This window comes from Nymphaea colorata, chromosome 11 (assembly GCF_008831285.2).
Source record: "Nymphaea colorata isolate Beijing-Zhang1983 chromosome 11, ASM883128v2, whole genome shotgun sequence".
Taxonomy (NCBI): Eukaryota; Viridiplantae; Streptophyta; class Magnoliopsida; order Nymphaeales; family Nymphaeaceae; genus Nymphaea; species Nymphaea colorata.
This window is the reverse complement of record NC_045148.1, coordinates 24,006,629-24,013,963: the sequence shown is the minus strand read 5'-3', so window position 1 is coordinate 24,013,963 and position 7,335 is coordinate 24,006,629.

Sequence of the window (7,335 nt, the reverse complement as noted above, 5' to 3'; positions counted from 1 at the left end):
GGTTCTCGTCCTAAAGTATTGGGTCGTAGGGCATAAACAAACATATTGTAGTTACAGTGTGCAAGCATGAATTGTATTTGTACATGCCTGCAGTTGACACACTATGTCTTGTTTAGATAGTCTATCAAATCTGGGTTCTGAAATGCAATAATATATTCTGTTGTGACCATCATGAAATATACATATGTGACATTATGCATAGTATCTTAATATGGATGATGGTTAACATACTCATGCCAATGTTATCGTAAAACCAATCCATACAATGATATTATGCTTTTAATTTTTCTAAGTGTTTATCAAATCGTTGTAAACACTATTTTATTTGACCTGTCTTAAAACAAATCCTACAATTGTGTAAGCAAATATAATAGGACTCAATTAGAGAGCTCGGAGTGCCTTGTAATACTGCATGCACACCGACTACAAAGAGCCTTCTTGCTTGCTCCTGAACAACAGAAAAGAAAAATGGCACAAATCAATAAAAAAAAGGTTCACTGTTACTACCCCCTGCTAGACTCTATTTCACCAAGGAGCCCCATAGTACCGAATCTATTTTTCGGCCAAATCTGCTATTCTTTGTCCTCAGGTGGGGTCAAGTTGATAATGAGCCCTTGCAGTGTGCAGCACGAGCAACCAAAGAAAAAAAAAAGTTTTGGGCATATTCCACGTCAGTTAAAAAGGAGAAAACAGATAAAAAATGAGGGGCCTGATTTCGCCATAGAACACCTATGTCATCGGGGTGTGGCAACCCTGGTGATGCACCCGCGCCACATCTGCGACCCAGATTCACACCCAGCCCACACCTTATTGATTTCAATTTTTTTATCAAATTTGATATTATTAATATATTATAATAATAAATTAATAATAATAATAAATACCATCGCTCCACCGCCGCACCGCAATTTTTTGAGATGTATTGCACCGGCACCCGTACCCCGTGCACCGGTGACATAGTAGAACACCCTCAAAGAAAGAAATGTAGAAGAAACTTGAGGGGGTGAGAGAAAGAAAAAATAATACTTGTTGTTGTTGGGTTTTACTGCCGCTGCTCAAGCTCCGGTGTGCTCGCCGATCGCCACAGATGGTGGGGACTTTTTGTTGCTCAATATAAAGACGTTACAAATAGAAGGCGAAGAACAAGATTCAAGAGAGTGAGGAGACATAAAATTTGAGAAGGAATCAGAAAAGAAGTCAACAAAAAGCCACTTATACTTGTCTTGGGAAATTTGATGTTGACCCATTGTTCTGTACACAATTCTAGTGAAGACCCTTTTATTTTTTTCAATTATTATCCTACAACCTTTTGGGTTTCAGTAGGGGTCTGGTTGACTCACACTTTGTAAAAAAATAATTTCAGGACCCAACCAAGAAAGATTTTAGTTGCACAGAGTAAAGTAAAGATGATGTTCAGAATCTCTTATACATGCAGCTGTCGCTGCATTACAAATCGTGCTCCTTCATGATAAAATTCTTTGTAACGTAACAATTGCATTATAGAATGTAGCTGCATGTGTATACATCAATATTGATGATCAATCTCACTACAGAAAGTCCCCGTACATGGGATTTAAAAACAGTTTAACACATAGTTTTTTTTAATTCAACTGTAAAAATGTAACGTATATATGTTTTCGCAATCACTACGTGCGACGTCAATGTATTTAAATCTAAAAATCCAAACAAACAATGTTTTCAATGTTAAGACACACTGCTCCACAAATTAAATGAGAAAAGTAAGAGATAACTCCTTTTGAGAAACACCAAGTGTCCACCTAACTTTTCCTTCTGTTTTTCAAACAAACGTTTGATCTCGTCAAAAGTATTGAAGTAATCACCCAAATGATTAAATTATCCCTTCAGGTAAGCAGGATTTTACCCACCGCCTGAAAGAAGGCTAAAGCCCTAAAAAATATTAGTCACCCAAATGATGAAATTATCCCTTCAAATTGAAAATATTATCCAGAAAATAAAACTAAAAAGAAAAAATTGCTAATTAATGGCTTCCGTACAAACTCCAAAATTATATAGATCAAGATTGTGGGGATGAGTTTAAGTAGAAAGATGTAACTCTCTAATAGCTATATATATGTAAAAGGTATTATGGATCTTACAACCAACATGAGCTACTAAGTGAACCAAGTTGAAGAGTATGGTTTCAAAAATGTCAATGACTGAAAGTGAGATATATATGTAAAAAAGTATCTCAGTGTTTTTGATGTGGCAATATGCAGGATTGATTATGGAATTTTGCCTCTAAGGCAAAGATTTTTGTGGAAATATCTCACACATAAAAATTAAGGAACTAGAATATAGAACCAAAAGGATCATTCCTTGTTCGTTGAAAACTGCAAACACAAAAACGGAGGATGTTTTTCCTTTGTTAACTAAAATTAATTTTAAGTATGATACTTTGATAGAAATAAAAAAAAAGAATTAGTCAACCTGTAAAAATAAACCAAAGAATTAGCCAACATGTAAAACTAATCTGAAGGTGGATACTAAAAGCACCAAAGGAAGAATATCATTTTGTTCTTCATTGTATGAAAGCTGGGAACATGATGAAAGGTGAAATTGGCTTCTTTTTTTTGGTTGGCAGTTTCCATGATTTCTTGATGTATAGATACACCTTTTGATGGAGGGAAATTGTAACAGTGAAAGCAACAGAATACTTTATTTTTCAGGGCTGATTTCATCTTTCCAACAATGTCTTTCAACATGTGGCTGCAATTTCTTTCCACTTAGTGCATTGGCTTGTAAGGAATAGATCCCGTGAGACATATCTTTGATTGATTGGAACTGGAACTTGCTAGGAGAAAGGTGTCGATATTTATCCATACCGGTGATTTTTGTGGCTGGTATATATGCCCTACGGTGGATTTTTGTCGCCGTTAAATCGTATGTATACTGGTGATTGTTAAATGTTAACACCCATATATGTCTTCACCACTATAAAACTTCAACGGTTGTTTTTTCCACCGGTGAATCGTGTCGTAACCAGTACCAAAGAAATAAGCACATATTACCACTATTATTTGAAGCAAGCACGCAACTGCCCGCTTCAGCTGCCTCTTATCACCCCTCTCCATTTTGCGATTGACACTTGCATCTTTTCTGTTTTCGTATTTCATGTTGGCTATGTTTTTGTTTTAATTTACTTTTTTCTCAACAACATGGTAAGATTTAACCAAGGTTGCATGTCAAATTAAACCATGTCAAATTTAACATGTTTCTTATACTCATGAGGACATCTGCAGCCGCACAAACAGTCTAAAGTTACCTCTAACAAACAATGTACCTTAATCACATATAGACGTACATGTTTTGGACATTAATTGAGATGGCCAAAAATCCAGTTCAAAATCCAATTTGTTGGTAGATGACATTATTTGAGACTGTTTCTTTTTAAAATTCATGGCAAGTACTGTTTTCAGGAAATTCAAAGCAATTGAATAACCCAGAAATTTTCAGGACTTGTTTTCTAATGACTCAATTTCAGCAAGTTACACTATTATCAGCACAAAGATTAGAAAGGAAAGATCATGTGGAAGAAAATATAAAAAATAAAGGACGTGAAATGAAAAGCTGCTAACTAGCTGGTAAAAACTGAATGTTTCCACCGGCTCAGCCTTTCCAACCTCTTCATCCTAGAATGCAGTCCCAAACTGAAACTCAACCAGTCACGCAGACATACCTAAGGTGCAGTGCACATGCAAATGGAAGCAAGAAGTCCATAGGAAATACTGAAGAAGTTTCTTTAGAACTGTCTGTTTCACAATTTTAATGAAGACTGGAAAATATAGTGTCATTTAAGGCTAATATAAAAATAATCAACTATGAAACTGTTCCTTTACAAATTACAACTTTTCAATGAAATAAGTCTTGTTTACAGGGAAACATTGACTCGTTATAGAAAATATGACATCCGTTTAAAGTGCCCCTCCCACAATTAAGGAACTGAGTTTCAGAAGTACCTAGGACTAATGCAAAGTTATGGAAGACATATTTTTTTTTATGCTATCTCTACTGAGGAACTTCAAGACTGATGACCTTAAAAAAATTCACTCTCGGTGGATCCTGAAAATGCAATGTGGTTGGACCCTCATGTTGGTCTGAATGAATCAGCCTTTTAGAGGAGGGTGAGTCAGGGCCTATTACAACAGAGCATAGCAAGTTACAAGTCTCAGTAGGACATGTATTTTTATTACTATAGGTTAGGTGAGGTTACCATTATCCTATTTTTTGTGACAAATCTTATGTGTCCCTAATAAAGGGAATCTGTAATTTTTTCAAGGTTTCAAAACCAAAAAGGCATGGAAGCACATGAGATGTAGCTCCAGTTCCTTCAGAAAAGGTAAGATCTTTGGTGCAAAAAGAATGGACAAATAAGATAACAAAGAAAAATAAACGGCTCCAATTCCTGTCTCAGTTTATTTGAAATATACTACATATATAATCGTTATTCACATTATCGATTGACAAGAATTTTCAGCAATCAGAAAATCCAAATACAGTAATGTTTTTCAAATAGATGAATTTCTTTGTATGACAAAGGGTGTTAAAAAGATTGAAAAGTTGTTTGACGTAATAAAATGATTGACAAATACCTGCTTCATTAGTTGAAGAAAAATGTTAAAATCTTGTGCAATTTCTATGAAAAAAATGAAAAAAATCACATTTTGTACATACACTCTCCGTGGGCCTTTTTTTTTTATTAATATTGATACTTATAAAATAGACGAAAATATTGAAGAAATTGTCAAAAAGATGTGGCCCATAAAAATTTTTCTATTCAGGTATTTTTTTTATTAGCGTAAAATGGTATTTTTCATACTTAAAGACAGTGGGGCATGTGCTTGTAGGTAATTGTATAAATATAAATGGTTACTTGTAACTTTTTAGAAGAAAAATGCATCAAACCTAATCGGTCTCATTAATTATTTGTCCGGTCTAATTTGTCTAGTGACATATATATATGTGTGTGTGTGTGTGTGTAAAGTGGTGCATGGATTGATGAGTTCGATTCAATCATGGTAGGAAGGTATTCATACTCCGCCCCATGTACTGCATTATTCGTTCGTTACAAAAGAATCTCATCTTATGCTGAGGTACCATCTGGGGTTCTTCTCAATGACAAACTGTCATTTACTACAACATCATACTACTAATGGTATCAGCTTGGTTTTGAATTGAAATAACATTGTTGTATTCAATGACATGGATGTCAAAAGAAAAAGGATAGAGTAGAAAGAAAACCCAACTCCTAGGTTGGACCACTAATCATTTGTTTGTTGGCAACCTCTTCCTAAATATGCTCAAGTGTTATTCTGTACACTAAGGCATGAACGTGTTTGCAGTACAGTAACTAGAACTATGTACAAGACAATCTTAGGCATCTAAGCCTTTTGTTACGAGAAACATTACTAAAAATAAATTGATATTCAAAAACTTTTCAGATTGTCCTCCAGAGGTTCTTTTATAGGGTGAGATTCTTTATACATAACGAATGATGCAGTATACAAGGTGGAGTATGAATACCTTCCTGCCGTCATTGTATATATACAAGAAAATCTCTTGTTGAGTGAACCAAATTGACTTCAGACTCTGATTCTTTCGAGCAACTTCTCTGCATACCTTCAACTCTTGCAACCTTTCCACAGAAATTAGACAGCCCTCACCACCATAATCTCTAATTAGCATGGTATTGTTGTCTGTCAAAAGCTGACCATTGCATCACGTGGCTGAGTTTTGTTCCCCCTTAGCGCGTGGATGCAGAAGGAACACATTTCCTAAGACATATTTTTGGTTGAAAGGAATGGAAATATTTAATAGAGCCTATAAATGTTTTCTTGAGGGGTACAAATTATGTTTGTGCTATTCTTTAATCATAATAACCTATACAGGTGATGAACGCAACTGGGACAATCCAATATTGGTGATAGTTACAACTGGTATAGATCTCTAACGATATTGTAGTTCGCAGCCGTATATACTTATACCGGTGAAATGTCTTGCCGCTAAGGTATTTATACCGGTGTTCTTAGCACCAGTAGAAATTTCACCGCTATAAACCTATAACAGCGATTTACCACCGCTATATTACCTGAACCCATAACGTAACCACCACTGTTATTTGAATCACACAAATCAACGCACGAAATGTGCACCTGGAGTGCCAGCCTATCGCTCATGTCTATCTCTCCCTCTACCTCTATTTTGTAATTAATGCTTGTATTTTTTTTTTCATTTTTCTATTTCACATTGTTTTTGTTTAATTTTTTTCTCAGCCGCATGGTAGAATTAGATAAAAGCGATAAGTGTTAACTTATTGAAGGTTGTATGTTGAATGAAATAGTGTAACTTAATAAATGTTGGATAAAAATCATAGAGTTTAGTGAGTTTATTGAACTTATAACCATTTGACCAAACCGGTGCTCTCATGAGTATGTTGTTTAAATAAACCAAAGCAATGTTTTTTTTCATCCGTAGGACTTATAAGGAATTAAATATTTTACAAACTTTTATGAATAATTGTTGATAACAACTAATTAAACTTTCTCGCAAATAGCAAAACAGTGCCATCCTTCTTGTCTGATTTTGGCACCAGAAAAAAAAAGGTTTTTTTGCTCTTGTTTTTAATTTCTGACATGATTTTTGTTGATATAATATGTTAGATTATTTTTGCCACAAAACGTAACCTTCACTATGCATCGCTTAGCTACACATTGCATCACCAACTTAGTGCATCGCTTCGCCTTGTTGTACTTCACAACCAATGAGCAGTTTCACCATTTAGGTCCTTCTCAACGACCTCCTCTTGGGGATCTAGAACAAAACAACTATCAAAGACAGAAGATGAAGACGACTGCAGGCCATCATTGATTGCATCAGTTTGCTGTGTTCTCCCTTGAACAAAACCAGCTTCATTTTGCAATTGAGATTGCAAAGACGTTGATGAGAATGTGGTGCCATGCTCCCCTGTAGTCTGTCTAGATGTATTTTCATCCATTCCACAAAGAAATCTGAATGAGAACTAAAACCACCAGAATCATTGTCGCCCATACCTGTATGAAAGCTACTCCACTGCACCTACTCTACTCCATTTGATACTGTAAATATAAATAGTATCAAATGTTTTAATCAACATCTACACACAATTCATAAATACTCGAACCATACTCATTGGATATATATGAGAATTTAACTATAAAGTATACAACAGTAGATAAACCACATACATATTCCCATCAGTGATAAAATATTTACGTAAGTATTCAGAAGAGATTCAACGTTAAATACAAAGCCAAGTGCATGTGTAGAGTATCCATAGAA